Source organism: Bos indicus x Bos taurus, unplaced genomic scaffold (assembly GCF_003369695.1).
Source record: "Bos indicus x Bos taurus breed Angus x Brahman F1 hybrid unplaced genomic scaffold, Bos_hybrid_MaternalHap_v2.0 SuperScaffold_100218, whole genome shotgun sequence".
NCBI lineage: Eukaryota > Metazoa > Chordata > Mammalia > Artiodactyla > Bovidae > Bos > Bos indicus x Bos taurus.
Window position 1 is genome coordinate 331,771 of NW_020867078.1, and position 19,413 is coordinate 351,183.

The 19,413-nt window shown below is 42.5% G+C and overlaps 2 long non-coding RNA genes and 1 other non-coding gene across 4 annotated transcripts in view; 2 read left to right on the forward strand and 1 right to left on the reverse strand.

The window, feature by feature from the left end:
- Positions 1-2,861: 2,861 nt before the first annotated feature.
- On the forward strand, positions 2,862-2,934 carry TRNAW-CCA. Its single transcript has one exon. It is a non-coding gene; the product is annotated as a tRNA-Trp (tRNA).
- Positions 2,935-7,325: 4,391 nt separating this feature from the next.
- LOC113888480 lies at positions 7,326-13,833 on the forward strand. Of its 2 annotated transcripts, XR_003509988.1 has the most exons (3): positions 7,326-8,128; positions 8,683-8,775; positions 12,614-13,833. It is a non-coding gene; the product is annotated as an uncharacterized LOC113888480 (long non-coding RNA). The 2 variants fall into 2 exon arrangements; XR_003509987.1 differs by having other exon boundaries at positions 7,342-8,775.
- The window catches only part of LOC113888481, a 100,249-nt gene continuing 93,156 nt past the window's right edge, over positions 12,321-19,413 (reverse strand). The window contains exon 3 of the long non-coding RNA XR_003509989.1: positions 12,321-12,740. This is a non-coding gene — a long non-coding RNA (uncharacterized LOC113888481). The remainder of the gene's footprint in view (positions 12,741-19,413) is intronic.

The window sequence follows — 19,413 nt, forward strand, 5'->3', positions numbered from 1 at the left end:
CCTGGAGAAGGGGATGGCAACCCACTCCAGTGTTCTTGCCTGGAGAATTCCATGGACAGAGGATCCTGGTGGACTACAGTCCACGGGGTCACAAAGAGTTGGACATGACTGAAGTGACTTAACACGCAAAGCACCAAAGACAATGAAACAGTCACTTCTGTGGGTTCTACTAAAGAATAATAGTGGATCACTCTATTCTTGCCTGGAAAATTCTATGGATGGAGGAACCTTGTAGGCTATAGTCCATGGGGTCGCAAAGAGTTGGACACGACTGAGCGACTTGACTTTCTGCTCCCTAGCTTTGTAATAAACACAAATACTGTGAGCAGTTCATGGCAGTTCTAAAGAACTGTGGGTACCTTGAGATCCTATCGTAAGCTATTTAAGCAAAGACAATTTAAAGTGATTAAATGCTTTATAGCAATAAAGCTACTAGGGAGGCAATTTTTATTCCACCAGATTGCATTTTTCTATACACAGTATAACACTTGAACACACTTGATCTTCAGTTTGTTTTTATGACGTCCCTAGTGAACAAAGTTTACATACTTTTGTGAGACTGCTTGAAAATGTAATTAAACTACGTGAAGAATCCTCAACCAGAAGTGAATGTATTTTATGTTCTACCCATTTGACTCACTCATGGTGATTGTGGGCATGCTATAATTTTGAGTCAAGGAATACACTCCCTTTCATCTTTTACATATTTACTATAATCCTGCACAGTGTGATGAGTTTAAAATACATATGTTCCTGAAATTTCCTATAAACCAAATCTTGCTTTTTCAGTGGCTTTATGATAAATCTGGAGATGTGCTTCTTTGGGAAGAAAATGATGTAAAATTCTCCCACAATTCTCTTAAAGCCAGTTAAAAGGAAAAGCATTTCTATAAAATGATATTCAGATATAACACAAAGCACAAATCAAAAAATTCCTTGGGTAATTTTTGTTTGATATAGTAACTGAAAGGCATAAATGGAAAATGACAGCTTAGCTAAAAAGAACACACGGAACCAAAAAATAATGACTTCTATTAACTCTATTTCCAGGATTCTATAAGCTGCTCTGTTTACTTCTCTGATTTTCACAAAATGCAAGGAAACAGAATTGTTTTTACTGGTGATATCAGTCAGAATTAGGCAGATTACGCTGCAAAAAGAAGCAACCTCCAAATCTCAGAAGCTGTGCTGCACAAAGTTCCATGTATCACACACTTTTGATTTCCAAAATAATTCTGCTGGGATCTTTGCTCATCTTAGTCACTCTGAAACTCAGGCTTCATTTCAAAATATGCATTCATGATTCCTGTGGTAGTGGGAAGGGAATGGGACAAATCATGCACTAACTCTTTATTCCCACACATCACTTCTCCTAAGATTTCAATGACCACAGCAAGCTATGGTTTTCCCAGTAGTCATGTACAGATGTGAGAGTTGGACCATAAGGAAGGCTGAGTGGTGAATAACTGATGCTTTTGAATTGTGCTCGAGAAGACTCTTGAGAGTCCCTTGGACTGCAAGGAGATCAAAGCAGTCAATCCTAAAGGAAATCAACCCTGAATATTCATTGGAAGGACTGATGCTGAAGCTCCAGTCCTTTGGCCACCTGATGCAAAGAGCCAACTCATTGGAAAAGACCCTGATGCTGGGAAAGATTGACGGCAAAAGGAGAAGGGGGCAGCAGAGGATGAGATGGTTAGATAGCATTATCAACTCAGTGGACATAAGTTTGAGCAAATTCCAGGAGATAGTGAAGGACAGGGAAGCTTGGCATGCTACAGTCCATGAGGTTGCAAAGAGTTGGACACAACTTAGTGACTGAACAACAAAGCAAATCAGATGGTGGTGCTCATAGTAGGAGGTGAGGGTAAAGTTCTACATGAATCTTAAAGAAAGAAAGATGGAAATATTAGGTGAACCACACTATTGACAGCCAACTCTGTGTTCTAGCACTTAGAGTACATCATGAAAAATGCTGGACTGGAAGAAACACAAGCTGGAATCAAGATTGCCGGGAGAAATATCAATAACCTCAGATACACAGATGACACCACCCTTATGGCAGAAAGTGAAGAGGAACTAAAAAGCCTCTTGATGAAAGTGAAAGTGGAGAGTCATTTAGAAATGACTAGCAAGAAGAAAATATAACAAAGACAAAAATTCCGTAACAAACATGAATACATACAAGTGATAAATGGGGTCATATTAAGTGCAGCTTAAGGGTCCTCAAAGGTCAACTTCTAGATACTGAATCAAGTATTTGATTAATACAAACTTTAGGTTGGTCTGATTTTCTGTATAAAGAAGTAAACATATGCCATAATTTGCTGTGTGCTGTGCTTAGTCACTCAGCTGTGTCCAAATCTTTGTGATCCCTTGGATTATAGCCTGTCAGGCTCCTCTATCTATGAAATTTTCCAGGCAAGAATACTGGAGTGGGTTGCCATTTCCTTCTCCAGGGCATCTTACCAACCCAGGGATCAAACCTGCGTCTCTTGTGTCTCCTACATCAGCAGGCTGATTCTTCACTGTGCCACCTGGGAAGCCCCATGCCATAATATACTTCTTCTTAATCTCTATATGCCCTGCTAGTTTTTGAAAGATAATCAAATAACCAGATTTTCCAGGTTCAGATAGGATGAGAAGGATTTAAAATGCTAAAATCTATATTCTCAGAACACTGATCAATATTATTCATTCCATAATGCTTCCATTTTTACATTCACTTCTACTTTTGACAACATGGATGGACCTTGAAGGCATTATGCTAAGTGAAATAAATCAGACAGAAGAAGACATATACTGTATGATCTCATTTATCTGTGGTATCTTTAAAGAAAAAAAAGCCAAACTTTGGGACTTCCCTGGTGGTCCAGTGGCTAAGACTCTTGGCTTCCAATGCAGGAGGCCCAGGTTCGATCCCTGGTCAGGGAACTAGATCCCACATGCTACAACAAAGATCGTACATGAGGCAATGAAGATCTCCAGTGCCACAACTGAGACATAGTGCAGCAAAATAAATTATTTTTAAAGCCAAACTTTGAAACAGTAAAATGGTGACTGCCAAGAGCTGCAGGATGAGGGAAATGGGGAGATGATGGTCACAGGGTACAAGCTTCTAGCTATAAAATAAATAAGTTCTGAGACTCTAAGGCACAGCATGGTGACTACAGTTAGGATATAATTAAATATATAATATAACCCTCTTATATACTTAAAAGTTGCTAAGAGTGTAGATTTAAAAAATGTTCTCAACATAGATCCCCAAAATGTAATTATGTGAGGTGATGTGAGGTGATGAACATGTTAACTAACATTATTGTGGCAATCATTTCACAATATATACACGTGACCTATCATCATGTTGTACATCGTAGACTTACACAATGTTCTAGGTGAATTAAATTGCAATAAAGCTGGGAAAAAATAAAATGACTGTGTATTCTACAGCACACTTTATACAAGATTAGCACACAACAATCAATTGCATTTATATATACTAGCAGTGAACACTGGAAATCAAAATTAAAACCACAATAACATTTGCAATTGCTCCAAAGAAAATAAAATATGTAGGCATGAATCTAACAAAATGTGTACAAGATCTATATGCTGAAATATAAAAAGCATTGATATATGAAATTGAGAAAGACCTACAGAAATGGAGAAACATATTGTATTCATGGATTGGAAGACAAGACACATGAAAGCTGTCAGTTCTTCCTAAACTGTTCTGTAGGTTTAATGCAATTCCTAGCCAAATCTGAGAAAGGTTTTTTGTAGACATAGATGAGCTTATTCTAAAATTTATACAGAAAGGTATGGGACCCAGAATAATTAAAACAATTTGAAAAGGAAGAATAAAGTGGGGGAACCACTCTACTTGATATTAATCCTACTATATATCTGTAACAATAAAAACTGGATGCTGTTGACAGAGGGATAGACATAGAAACTGATATAAGGAAAGAGACAAACTAGGAACGGACCCATAAAATACCCAACTGATGTTTGACCAAGGTGTAAAGGCAGTTCAATGGAGGAAAGATAGTTATTTTTAAAATGATGCTGGAGCAACTGGACATCCACAGGCAAAAAGTGAACCTCAATCTAAATCTCATACCTTATATAAAAATTAACTCAATGAATCACAGATTTAAATGTAAAACTTAAAACTATAATACTATAAAATATAGGGGAAAAATTGACCTAGGGCTAAACAAAGCACAACTTATATGCAGAGTACATCATGAGAAATGCTGGGTTGGATGAAGCAAAGCTGGAATCAAGATTACTGGGAGAAATATCAATAACCTCAGATATGCAGATGACACCATCCTTATGGCAGAAAGCGAAGAAGAACTAAAGAGCCTCTTGATGAAAGTGAAAAAGGAGAGTGAAAAAGTTGGCTTAAAACTCAACATTCAGAAAACTAAGATCATGGCTCCTTGGAAGAAAAGTTATGACGAACTTAGACAGCACTTTAAAAAGCAGAAACATTACTTTGCCAACATAGGTCTGTCTAATCAAGGCTATGGTTTTTCCAGTAGTCATGTATGGATGTGAGAGTTGGACTCTGAAGAAAGCTGAGTGCCGAAGAATTGCTGCTTTTGAACTGTGGTGTTGGAGAAGACTCTTGAGAGTCCTGTGGACTGCAAGGAGATCCAACCAGTCTATCCTAAAGGAAATCAGTCCTGAATATTCATTGGAGGGACTGATGCTGAATCTGAAACTCCAATTCTTTTGCCACCTGATGCAAAGAGCTGACTCATTGGAAAAGTCCCTGATGCTGGGAAAGATTGAAGGCTAGAGGAGAAGGGGACGACATAGGTTGGATGGCATCACCGACTCAGTGGACATGAGTTTGAGTAAACTCCAGGAGTTGGTGATGGACAGGGAGGCCTGGCGTGCTGCAATCCATGGGGTCACAAAGAGTCAGACAGGACTGAGCAACTGAACCGAACTGAACTGAAACAAAGCATTCTTAGACTTATTGTCAAAACACAATCCATAAGAGGAAAAACTGACTAATTGGACCTCATCAAAATTAAAAATGTTTGTTCTATAAACGCTTAGGGGAAGAGGATGCAATCTGGTGGAAAATATTTGCAAACCACGTATGCAACAAAGGATCAGTACCTAAATAAAGAACTCTTAAAAATTGACTGTAAGAAACTATTCAATTAGAAGATGCCAAGATATATGAAGAAACGTTTCACTGAAAAGGATATACAGATGTTAAATACACACAAGAAAAGATAGCAGCTGTCATTAGGCACTAGGGAAACGCAATTTAAAACCACAATGATATATCACTGTACTCCCATCACAATGGCTAAAATGAAAAATAATGACAACAACAAATGCTGACAAGGATGTAGAGAAACTGGATCTCTCATTCACTTCTGGTGGGAATGTAAATAGTGTAGGCACTCTATAAAAGCATATGGCAGTTCTTACAAAACTAATCATGCACTTGCCATACAATCCAGGAACTGTACTATTGGGCATTTATTCAGGGGAAATGAAAATTTAGGTTATGCAAAATCTGTAGACAACTGTTCATCGCCCCTTTATTTGTAATTGCCAAAATTTGGAATCAATCCTGATATCCTGCAATACATGAATGGTCAAACAAGCTGTGATACTTCCATACCATGGAATACTACTCTGCAGTAAAAAGAACAAACTCTTGACATTGGAACAACTTTAATAGATCTCCGGAGAATTATGTTGAGTGGAAAAAGCCAACTTCCAAAGGTAACCTATGTATGATTCCATGTAATATTCTTAAATGACAAAATTACAGAGATGGAGAACAGTTTAGTGGTTGTCAGGAAGAGAGGGACAGAAGATGAGTAACAGTGGAGACCCTTGTGGTGTTGGCACTGTTTAGTATCTTGACTATGGTGGTGATCACATCAACCTACACGTGATAACTTTTCTTAGAGCTGTACACACAGGCAGATGGGTGCATATAGAATTGTTGAAATTGGAATAAGGCGGATAGATGGTGCTGATGTCAATTTCCCGTTTGTAATAGTGTACTATAGATATGCTCTGCCAGGTGGCCCTGTGGTAAAGAATCCACCTGCCAATGCAGGAGACATGGATTCGATTTCTGGGTTGGGAAGATCCCCTGGAGGAGGAAATGGCAACCCACTCCAGTATTCTTGCCTGGGAAATCTCACTGCCAGTAGTCCATGGGGTCACAAAAGAGTAGGACAGGACAGTGACTAAACAACAACTATAGATATACATGATGTTATCATTGGGAGTGAAAGGTATTTGAGATCCCTGTGAATTATTTCTTACAATTGCATATAAATCTATGATTATCTCAAAGTAAAACTTCTTAAGAATGACTATGAGATGATCTATGCTTGATCCCCCATTTAATAAGTAGAGAAAAATAAAGCATAGAGATAATCATCAGTTTAGCTTGAAAAAGACCTGGTACGATGTCTAGGTTAGGACCCACGTTGGAGTTCCCAATTCAGAAATCAAGACTGGAATGAATATAAGGACCACCAGCATTTACACTAATGAAGAACCTTTCAGAGCATTCCAGCACCCCCTTATACAGTTGCCAAGTGTACAAGATATACTGAGCAAAAACTGCCCAGTTGAAAAGAACCATTTGATCATAATAAATCATTGGAAGCTTTTAAGCCACTAGGTTTGGGGATGGTTTGTTATGGAGTAATCAGAATACTACATCAAGCGAGGGGAGCCAGTGGTTGTAGCCAAATAGATGAGTTGTTAAATCTCAGTGAGTCTACTGATTTTTAATACTGGGATCTATGCTTGTCCCTGTCTGTTCCCTGACACCCATTTTCCTGAATACTCTCTAAGCACATTGGGAGTGATGATGGGGGTTGGGGGATGCAGATACAAAGGAAATTAAACAACCAGTCCTTGGCCTTGAGGAACTCAGTATAGTGAGACAAAACATCAGTGCCTTAAGTGGCATGAGAATGGTTATGAGGCAACAAATCAGCAAGTTCAAACTAATATAGTACAGCACAAATTGAATGCATGTGGTAATGTGTGGCTACCTAGGTAGCAGGATGGAGCTAGACATTTTGGGCCCTGAAGGCAACATTTCAGAAAGGGCCAAGTGTTCTTTGTTAACACTGAAATAAACATCCCCAGCAATTCAGGGCTAGTTGGATGATATTAACACTTGTGAAGAAAGAAAAAAAAAGCGTTAACTTCCAGGGATAATTATTTTTGTTTTCATTCTCCTTTGTTCTCTCTTCATGATATATGATATGGTTTTGGCAAGCACAATTGCTCTGAGCATCAGTTTCCTCATCTATAGACTGGGGATAACAGCCAGAGAGCAGCGGGTTGAAAGTCAGGAAATCCTAACTGGAAGGTCAAATCTATCTAGCGCGGCCTTCCATACATCAGGTCTCCCGCTCCCTCCTCCATCAGTTTCTTCTGTGACAGGAAGAGGTTGATTAGAATGGTCCAGAAGTTCCTCGCCAACTCCAACACTTGAGGCCACGGACAGATGATTCGGTTTGTTGTGAGAGTTTAAAAAGTAATGATGATGCATAGGAAAGTACTCTGTAAACCATAAAGTGGCATGTTGATGTTAAGAGTATCAAATATAAGGCAGTTCCACCTTGAAAAAATCCTGCAGCTCTCCTTTAAATTTAGGAGCTCAAAATATAAATGGGTACTGTCTGTCAAGGCACCGCTTTCAGGCCCTTAGAGAATTCTGATAATTTGTACCTCTTGCTCATGGAATAAACTCAAATCTGGACTAGTCCATCTCGGGTTCACCAAGGGGTCAGCAGTGATATTGCGATTTCACGGATGGGTTCTTGGTGAGCCACTCCCAAGTTTTCTTCAAGACACCTAACAGTTACTAGAGACCCTTTCCCTGGGTCTTAGGAACTCTCTTGGTGAACGAAAGCAGATTTCTAAGTCGTCCCTTGTCCCTCCACAGACACACACTCATCGCCATCCTGCCTTGAAGGGCACCAACGTTTTGTCACTTTACTAGCCGCGATGTGGATTTGAGATACACCCGGAAATGATCAGCAGCCTGCTATAGGGCATCATTTTCGAGGCCAATTCATCCCGCGTCCCGCGCGCCGGCTGGGGACCAGACCAGGTGCACGCAGAGCGGCCGTGGTGCCGGAAGAGAGGAGGCTGAGGGCTTCCAGCAGGGAAGTCGGAGGGCAGCCGGGGTCATCAGGCCGTGAGCAAGCGGCGGGGAGCTCCTAGGCGCCTCCAGCGCGGAGCGGGAGGAGGGGCCGGAGGAGATGTGCGGTCCCTTTAAGACCCCAACGCTCGCTTAGCCAGAGGAGCGGGGGCGGGGGGCGCTGCGTGATGGGAAAGTCGCCCGCTAAGCCTCACACTTTCTCCCGATTTCTTAACTTTCGGGTCGGGGGATAGGGGAGAAAGCGGCGGTGTCCGGGAAGCGAGGGGGTGCGGGCTTGCAGCTGCTGCGTGGTCGCGGACTTCCCGCCCGCGCCGAGCCGCCGGCCTCACGGGCCGAGTAGGGGGCGGGCGGCGGGCGGGTAGGTGGCCCCGGGCCGCCGCACCCGCGCCTTGGCTCTGCCCCAGGGAGCCGGGCGAGCCGCTGTTCCCTCGTGGTGTGAGGGCGGTGATGTTTTTCCTCCCCCCCCACTTCCGAGTCCTCCTCCCCCCTCGCACGCACTCTAGCTCTCGCCACAACCTGCGAATCCCAGACCTCGGAGGAGCGCCTCGGAGAGCTCGGAGCGCCTGCACGCGTGGACCACGGAGGCCGGTGGCCAGGTCAGTGAGAGGTGCCCGGCGCCTGCTTTCCCTCTCTTCCTTTCCAGCGTTTGCACAGGTGGGCCGTCTTCCCCCAGGGCACCCCAACCTCCCCGAACCTGCCACCTCAGCCGGCTCCCTGCTCCAGCTGCCCGCGGCCCGGCTGGAGGTGGGGCCCAGGGCGCTGCACCAAGGTAGGTGGGTGGGTGGGGAGGGGGGTCGGCTCCCTTCGGATTCGAACTCGCCACTCCCGCTTGGCCTGCGTAGTTCCAGGCTCTGGAGCTGCGGGGAGGCCCCTTGGGTAGCCATCTAACAGGTTCTGAAGTCACCTTAGTGATTGCCTGTGTCCCGAGTCTTTTTTGCTTGCTTGCTGAAGTGCCCTGGACCAGTAAATGGTTCCGACGTACTCAAGTTAAGGAAACAGAGCAGAAGGGGCTGGAGGCGCCTCTGTCCTCCTTGTGGACATCTGCCTCATTTTCTGGCCCGGACCACTGGGGTCAGAGTTGGACCCGCTAAGCTCAGGGTGCAACGAAGTATTGCCAGAACTCAGGGCCTGGAAAGCCTGCCTTCTAGTTCCTGTCGGCCCTGCCACTAACTTTATGAGAATGGGCAGTTGAGTTCTCTGGGCTCCAGGATGCCCATTTTGAAGGTGGAGTTGTTGTGGGGAATCAAAAGGAAATGATAGATAGCACGGTGTTTTGCAAACCAAACTCCAGTCGTTTGTCCATCATAGCAGCGACGGAGGCATCTCAACTCAGACCAGAGACACCTTGGCCTGAAGCTGCCATTTTTCAGGGCCAGCCCACTGCCAGTGAATGGAGCTTTTCTTGTTGGGTGGTAGACTGGGGAGAGGATTTTAGCTGAGGGACTCTGGCCTGCGACTCCAGTGTCTTCTTACTGTTTGTCCAAAAGAGAATTGTTACCCTGGGGGATGTCCCACAGACAATAGTGCATGTAAGATTACAAGGGTAGTGAAGCCTCTAGGAAGGATTAAAGGAACACTGTGGGGCATGACGGAGAAGGCAATGGCACCCCACTCCAGTACTCTTGCCTGGAAAATCCCATGGATGGAGGAGCCTGGCGGGCTACAGTCCATGGGGTCGCTAAGAGTCGGACACGACTGAGCGACTTCACTTTGACTTTTCACTTTCCTGCATTGGAGAAGGAAATGGCAACCCACTCCAGTGTTCTTGCCAGGAGAATCCCAGGGACAGGGGAGCCTGGTGGGCTGCCGTCTCTGGGGTCGCACAGAGTCGGACACGACTGAAGCGACTTAGCAGCAGCAGCAGCAGTGGGGCATGAAGAGCTGGTTGACCTGCCCACCCTTTAGCCTTCCTTTGGGAATGTCTCTGATTCTATTCTACCCAGGAGACCTCTTCTGAGAACGGACAGAGCCTTGGCACTTGGCCGCCCAGATCCCTTGCAGTCACAGCCAGGCAAGGAGCCTTTGGTCCCCTGGCTCGTTGCAAATGAACTTGGTGAATGCTTGTTTCACGAAGGCACCTTAATGGGTACATTTCTTTAGGATCTTACGTGTTTCTTAGACTCCTGTAAAGCCCACTCACCCTCCCCAGCTCCGCAGCGTTGGTCTCAGAATTTTTGTTTTCTTTGTTGTTTTCTTGTTGGGGCCTGGCTTTCCCCCAGATATGTCAATGGCTACATTTCTAAGTAACCTGTAAAAGAGCCAGCGCAAGTTCCATGGCACAACGGCCTGTGTGAAGCAGAGAGTTAGTGCCGAAATAACGCCAGTTAACTGGATCAAAGTATAATTTGAAAAATTAAGGACAGTTTGGCTCTTTGCAAGTGTAAGAATCGGCACATTTGCTGAGCAATGCTCACTCGTGTTTATTGTTGCAGCCCCAACAAATGTCTGGAACTGTTCTCCTCCCCCCAAAAGAAAAAGTTAAAGGGATAAAGAGAAATTTAACAGAGACCTGGGGAGGGAACTCTTCTAGGTTTATAGCTCCATACAGAACATAAAGGCAGGACTTCAGGATCTTGTAAATCAAAAGTGATTATTTATAAAGAGACTCATTTTCTGATGTTCTTCAGCCCAGCCAGGGAGGCCACAGGGATGACAGGAATGCCAAAAGAGATTAATTGCTCTCTAGTCGCCAGCTTTTCTCTTTGCTCATACCATTAGTTGAGACCCAAGAAAAGCAAAAAAAGAAAAAACAAAAACCAAAACCTAAGAGCCGTTTTCTTGCCAGCTTGAGTTATGAGGCAATGCTACATACAGTTCACCAAATCACCCAACTGTTGTACAAGAAAAACAATCCCGTTGGTTCTTGCATGGGGAGACCCGAAAACCACAGCTTCAAAAATGCCCCCTGAGAGCCATATGTGATTATGATAAATTAGATTTCAGTGGTTTAAAAAAAAATCTTTCTCCTTTGGAGACTTGGGGGATAAGCTTATTAAAGAAGGCTCGGGAAGAACCTCACTGGGGTGAGTCGCTGTGTTAAAGCTGTTCATGGAAATGATTTGCTTCAAGGGAACCTGGTAACTCTAAGAGGACAGAGCTGGACATTCTGAGTGATTGAAGGAGGGCAGAAACTCCCAGAAGGGATATGGTCATCAGAACCCAGGTCTTTTGAAGGCTATGAACATGTCCCAGGAAAATTTAGTCGTTGTTTAAGGAGCAGGAAGGAGGTAGAGAGGCAAACCGGTGCTGCAAATCCTGGCTGATACCATAAATTATTCTCTATGACCAGTTCTGCTTTGGTTACATACTCTTAATTTGAAACCATGGATTTTAAATTATCTGGCCAACTTCATAATATTTAAAGTAAGAGTGGTGGCATTCACATCGTGGCCCAAAGACAATTCAGTTCTCCAGAATGATCATCTTGTATTCCATCCAGCTCTCTATACTCAATATTTAGGTTGGACCTGCTGAAAAGATTGTTGAACTCACTTCCCATCCAATGTTAATCCCAGACTAAAATATGGTGTTTCTTGAATTATTTAAATATTTTCAAATCCCGCTTTGGAAGAGTTTTGCCAGCTCTAAAGTCGATGGAAATGACCTGTGGCTGGATATAATCGATAGCAAACCTTCTGTGTTCTAAGCCTCAAAAAGCTTTCCACTCCTGAGACTGGAAATGCAGTTCTCCTATTTTTAGGAATGGTAGGTGCTTTTGGGGTGGTCTTTTGCATGGTGATGCAATGTGAACATATTACCTACTTAAGTTTGCCCAATATTCCTTAAATGGTCCATTTAAAATTTCCATTTCACAGGGGACTTCATGTGAGAGGAATATGTCTGAACCATTCAGGTGCTTACATCACATCCATTTGCTAATCACATCTGTCTTTTCCAACATAAGTAACCAAACTGAAAATCCTTATAGATCTCATAAGAGACACAGGCGAAACACTGATCAATGCTTGCCCCATCCCTGAAGGATTAAAAATAATGGTAGTCTTGAAGCTAAGATCAGTTGACTTTGGTTTCAGAAATTGTTTGGGTCACTGCCTATTATTTTTATCTTGTTTGCCAAAATGGCCATTTTGCAAACCCCAGTTTCCCTTTTCTCCCAAAGAAAATCTCTTGAGAAGTCAACTTTAATTCCCTTAGAAATGAGGATTTCAAAATTTATTTTTTCTTTCCTATGACTTGCCTGTAAGGATTTAGCCTTAGCGTTGGATAGGAATGTATGTTCGTCCACTTAAATTTTCCCCCACAGTCTTTGCAAGGCAGGAGAGGCAAGTTCTCTTTCTTTGCAGGAAAACAGTGCTTACTACACATGTAAATTCCCCCAGCCCTTCCCGGCCCCCAGTAGGTTAGAAGCCTGAGATAAGAGGTCTCCATCAGTTCTAGTAGATCTGTTCTTTTTGTCTGCTTTCTTCCCAACAGCTTGAGTACACGGGGCCCTGAAAGTTTCAAGTTGCCTTTTGCACTGGCTGGAATGAGAAAAAAGTGGAAGATGGGCTGCATGGGAGGCATGAGATACATCTTTTCCTTATTGCTGTTCTTTCTTTTCCTAGAAGGAAGCAGAACAGAGCAAGTAAAACATAAGTGTCTTGAGTTTAAAAAAAAAACAAGATACTTTTTTGTCATTTCTTTGAGAAGGTGCTTATAATCTGAAGAGATTGCAAGTTAGCCCAAATGTGGCCCTGCCACGAATCTAAGAAAGTAAATGTTACTGGTTTATGTGTGAGTTGATAAAAGAAGGAGAGCTTTGAATCAGGCCAATGAATTTGGGGCTGTTTTTCTGATTATCATGTAGTTTTCATCTCATAGAACACATGACACATCAGTTATTTTCCATTTCCTGTTCTGAACTGTACAAATTTCATTCCATTTTACGTAATTCTAGAAATATCTGAGAGATGAGCTGGATTTTTTCCCAAATTTCAGACTCTTCAGCAAAGGATTTCACTTTATGAAAAAGAATAACACAGAAAAGAAAAAGAAAAAAAAAAAAAAAAGTAAAGCAGGCTCTGCCTATTCTCTTCTGCCGAAAAATGAAGAAGGAAAAACCTTCACACGAGCTGGATTGAGATGAAAAATCCTTTGAGGAAATTGAGATTCCAGGGACCGTGAGCAGATTGGATGCCATTTGTTGAACAGAACGTCCCTGCAAAGCCAGGGAATATTTCTAGAAAATCAGCGATCCGTGTAATGGGCTGACACATTGGAGAAAGCCGAGTGGCAGGAAAGGGGGGTAATTAACCCTCCTTGCGGCCACATTTGGGAGATTTTTATGAGTAACCATTGACAACTCTGCCCTTGTTAGGAGCTGTCTGCCTGCCTTTGCCCACTGTGAGCCTCACCATCTTTGGGCCATTTGCAGCCACCTCCAAGGTGGACCCTGGCTCTGCATTTGAAGGAAAAGCCCTCTCTCTAGTTCCCCTTTTTGGCTGCATCAAAAGAAGCACAATGTGGAACTGGTCCAAGACGGGGCATTCTCTGCTCCACTGAACTTATTCATGAGAAGGAAGTGTGTAAGTATGCCTGGTAGGAACTGAAACAGCATCTGAAGCCCATCACTTCAACACGTATCCCCTTTATCAGCTTAAGTTAAATATATTGGGCATGAGGCTCTCTGTTAGGGAGAACAGTGCCGAATCTGTTCCACTGTTACCTGTCTTTCTGCTTCACTATGGTTTTCATAGTAAAGTGAGTCTCCTTCCTGGGAGAAATGGGGCTTTTGATTAGGCTTTTAAACATGAGTGATCCATTGTAATCTCGTATGATTGAGACACAAAAATGGAAGTTTGAGCAGGGCACAGTAGGAGCAAGAGAGCTTAAATCAGCCTCTTCTCTTGTAGTCCTCAACCGACCTTCTTCTGCTTGAATACGTAATCCACCTCAGAACCCTCGTCTTCCAGAAGTTTGCCTTGATTTAAGTGGATGTGAGAGAAAAGTCCAGTCCATTCTCAGCTAAGCTCACAAGCAGCTGGACTTAAAACTCCTTTGTTTCTTAGGGAGAAACTTCCCTTATGGCCTTATGGCAGCATGGGGAAGCTTGCAACTCTTAGGAGACAATCTTCTCTGGGAAGCCTTCCATATTAATGAAGAATTGAGTAATATTGTCCATAGAAATAGACAATTAGAGCTTAATTGACAAACCAAAGAAAAAATGTGATTGAAAACTGATTGACAGACCCCAAACTATCACTCTCTAACATTTCCTACTGCCTGTGAGTCTGTCCCAAGCCCTTTGGATATTCAATTGGTGTCAAAATGATTATGTAACAGATGGCCTAAGGGACCAGTTCTGGGCTAGTGTTTCCAGCTTATAGTCAGATAATGAGGCTTAGGTCATCGTCATTCCCTAAATGAGCCCTCAGCATCATTCTTTGGGGCCTGACCCAAGCTAACTGTCTCAAAGATATGTGCAAAGTTATCTCCACTAAAAGGAGACTCTAAAAGTCTATGCCTTAGGTATGTTGCCTCGGCACACATACACACTCACACACCCATACACTGCACACACACATACACTGCATGCACCGAAATTTATATTGCAGCTCTACAAGACATTAGAAACACTAGGAAACGGTTGCATAAATGATCCTTGTAATGCATTCTCATGCTACCAAACACTCCTTATTGCAAATGATAGCCCTGGAAAATGGTTATATTAGCTTATTTTGAAATTTCTTAAATTGTGAAATGAATACTACTCACTGAACAAAATGATGTGAAAGTATCTGAACTTCATAAAGAACCTGTTTCTCTCAACTCCCATTCCCGCACCTCAGGGATGACTGTTACTATTAATAATAGTAATAGTTTTCTGTTTCTTCCATGCTGTTTTCTCTCTGTGTTATCAAAACATACATATCTATAGGGATTTTTTCTTTTACAAAAATTGGATATTATATATATATATATATATTTTTTTTTTTTTCCTTATAACTTGCTTTATTCAGCAGTGTGTCCAGGACGTCCTTCCATGTCAGAACATTTCAGTGTAACAGTACCATGTTCATTCTAATGCCTACATAGTACCCGGTTATATGAGTGTGCCATGGATTGTTTAGATAGTCCCTATTTGTAGATATTTAGATTGTTTCCAGTTTTGTTATTACTATAAGTAAGGCATTAGTGAATGCCTGAAAGCACTTAAGCAAGTGTTTGTGAGTAATTGTCAGGTCAAAGTGTATGCTCAGTTTTAATCTTGGCAAAAACTGTCAAATTGTCCTTCCAAAAATAGTATCAGTTTACACTTCCACCATATATGTATGCATGTCCATTTCTAATTCCTTCACTAAAAGTATTCTTAATCGCTGTATTCATGGGCCAGTTTACTAGAGGAAATCCTATTTCAGTTGTGCTGTGAGAGTTTCCTGTTACTGGAGTGTATTTTCAATTACTTTTAATTCAATTGTATTTCTCCAGTGAATTGGCTATTTTTCAGTTGGGTTGCTTGTCTTATTGATTTGCAAAAGCTTATTTATTAACATTTTGTTATTTCAAATGTTGTTATTAACCTTTTGTATTTCACGTATTCTTTTCCCAGTCTGCCATTTCATTCAAACTTTGTATAAGCCGTATTTTCCCATATAGAAGTTTTAAATTTTTGTGTAGTCAGATCTGTCATTCATTTCCTTTATGGCTTGTGGATTTCTTCTTATTCCTAAGAAGGTCTTTCCTACTCCATATTCTTATATTTTTTTTCTACTGCTTCTGTAGTTTGGGGTTTTACCCATAGTTCTCTCTTCTACCTGAACTTTATATTCATGCTTGGTGCACAGTGAGGCTTCCCAGGTGGCTCGGTGGTAGAGAATCCACCTGCCAATGAAGGAGAAAAAGGTCCAATCCCTGGGTCAGGAATATCCCCTGGAGAAGGGCATGGCAGCCCCACTCCAGTATTCTTGCCTGGAAAACCCCATGGACAGAGGAGCCAGCCTGGTAGACTACAGTCGATGGGGACACAAAGAGTCAGACACGACTGAGCATGCACACACACACATGGTGTGCAAGAGGGAACTAATTTTTTATCTCTGGGTAGTAGTTTCATGACTGTTATTTTTGTTCATCTTTATACTTCTGTTTATTCCAAAGATTTCACAATTGGCAATATTACTTTGACAACAGGAAAAAGTCCTTTGAAGTAAAAGGAAATCAGGATTCCCATATTGTGCTGTTGAGTTCTAGAGAAGAGTAGGTATAGGAATGGAAGAAGCAAAATGAGGGGAAAAAAATAACAGAAAAACTTCAAGAAATGTGTAAGGATCATAAAGTTTCATGTCGCTCCTTGCTGCCTGATACTGTTGTACCCAAGGAAGCCAAGGTTTTTTCTCACTCATGGGCTGGTTTGAGTATAAGCATGTTGGTCAAGGCAGATGCTCGGTAGCCTGTTTGCTCTCGCATTTTAGGCATCAGGATGGAATGAGGGGCGATGCTATTATGGTCAAAGACACTCACTCAACTGGTGTAGAATCTGAGGAGGTCTGGAGGAAATGCTTTCAAAGCAGAAAGCTGTTTGCACAAGGAGAAGTAGAAGTGGGTGCTGCCACTTGCTAGTAGCTAATTAGCCAGAGTTACCTTGCTCTCACAGGAGGGAAAACCCGCTCAGGAACCCGGGAAATATGGACAGTGCCATCACAGTGGATGAATGAGCCATTTATGGCTTATATAAAAGTTTGTTCCTGTCCAAAAGCAGCGAGGATGGAGATCTTTAGCTGGGAAAATGTCTTTCTATAATTCCATTATGCTCAACTGTTAAAGTTGTAGTCAAAAGAGGCCAGGAAGTTCTTTTGAAGTTCAAAGAAGCATAATATTCAGTGCATAATATTCATGCAAATGTAGGACAAAATGAGCTGAAGAGTTTGCCTCTTTTGGCATATCTGACTTAGGTAATGAACTATTGATCAAAGTGAGGTAGAATAATTGAGTTGTTAAGAATATTTAATTATATATTTCAAATGAACCAGCCTGTGCCAAGGCTGGCAAAAGTCCTTGGGAGAGAAATGGTTGGTGTATTTCATGGCTTCTGTGCCTGCTTTATAAGATGGGTTAGCTGGATCTTCCAAGGGACTAGATTCTCACTCATTTTTCTCCTTTGGAGAAAAGCTTCTAACATTTGTATTTGGCTGAAAATGGGCCTCTGAACTTCCCAGGAAGGATGAGTCCCCAAAAGATTGCAGAGAAGGAAGAAGATAGTGAAATTTTGAGACACAGGAAGCATGGTCTTATGGAGCCTACCCAGAGCCTCTTTATTGTGAAAGTCAAGGGCTTGAGTCCTTCACCTCCAGGTTATCACTTGGACATTTGAGGTGATTATTTGACAAGACAAAGAAATGAGCAGAAGAATAGAATGTATTCACATCTTAGAAGTTCAGATAGGTAGAAGTAGAGTAAATGAGAATGCTTTAAAATTAGCTTAATGCCTTTCAAGGTATATTCTTAATTATTTTTTATGTTGGGAGGGACCAGTGATGTTGGCTATGGAAACTCTGGAGTCCACTTTGATCCAAACCCCAGATCCACAACTTCCTTACTTTGGGAATGTTGCTTAATCTCTCCAGCTTTAGTGCTCTTATCAGTACAGTAGGGGAAATAATAGTGTATTGATTGTAAACATGGTCATCTAAAGACTCGATGATATTGTGCACACAGAGGGCTGTGTGACAGTGGCTGGCACACAGTTTTTAATGAATGGTAGCTTCCCTGATGGCTCAGACAGTAAAGAATCTGCCTCTAGTGCAGGAGACCCGGGTTTGATCCTCGGGTCAGAAGGATCCCCTGGAGAAGGGAATGTCAACCCACTCCAGTATTCTTGCTTGGAGATTCCATGGACAGGGGAGCCTGGCAGGCTACAGTCCATGGGGTTGCAGAGTCAGACACGACTGAGTGACTAACATACGCACACACAGCAATTAAAGTAACTCTCTTACAGGCCCAATGATATTATTACCTTAATTTTCAAATGAGAAACTTGAAACTGAGTGAGGCCAAGTGACTTTGTACAAAGCCAGACAGCAAATCCAGGGCAGCACCAGAATGAAAACCCAGGTCTCCAGATCCGCTGTTCTGTTCACAACACCAGTTTGTGTCTAGCAGTTCTTTGAGGAAGCCAGTGCCTTCTCTTGAATGGAAGCCCAGTGCTTTGCACATGTGGAGAAGGAAATAGCAACCTACTCCTGTATTCTACCCTGGGCGATCCCATGGACAGAGGATCCTGACAGGCTACAGTCATGGGGTCCCAAAGAGTCGGACACAACTGAAGTGACTTAGGATGGCATGCACAGCTTTGCACATGGCAGCCACTTAACATGTGAGATGATCTGAGTAGATGAATAAAGAACTTTGTAAATCAGAATTCCAAAGACAGGCAGTATACTATTTGGGAGTTAAAAGATAGAGTCTAGGACTAAAGTTATTCTGGAACCTAAATAAGCTAAGCCAAAGGAAATGTGTGAGGGAGGCTAAAATATGTGCCTTTATGTGCAATGCTTCTTAGATTTTCCCTGACTTATCAGAAGGATTGGAATGCCCTCATAGTCGAATGGAGAGTGAACTGTGCTCTAAGTCAGGAGACCTGGCTTCTGGTCAGTTCTATTGCTCACTGTGTGGTGTTGGTTGAGTCATTCCGCTCTCTGAACTAAAGATTCTCTACTCTCTGAGAGGAATTCTTCCCTTCTGGACAGCAAACTAAAGGATGGGAGAATAAGGGGTTGTGCAGCGGGGAGGGCAGGGGAAACCAGAAAAATGAAAGTGGAAGTGTTAGTCCCTCAGTCACGTCCAACTCTTTGACCCCCATAGACTGTAGTCTGCAAGGCTCTTCTTGCCATGAGATTCTCCAGGCAAGAATACTGGAATGGGTTGCCATTCCTCCTCCAGGGGATCTTCCCGACCCAGGGATTGAACCTGTCTCCTGAATTGCAGGCACATTCGTTACTGTCTGAGGCATCAGGGAAACCAAGGCTCTGTCCTTAGTATTTGGAGCACACCTGGACTTTTATCATTGTCACAAGGTCTTTGCAAAAGCGTTTTACTCATTTAAGATTTATAGCGTGCTACTCCCAAAAGAGTAGATATAGGTTATATATGAAAGAATGGGATTCCCTGGTAGATCAGCTTGGTAAGGAATCCACATGCAATGCAGGAGACCCGGTTCAATTCCTGGTTGGGAAGATCCCCTGGGGAAGTGATAAGCTACCCACTACAGTATTCGGCTTCCTGGTGACTCAGATGGTAAA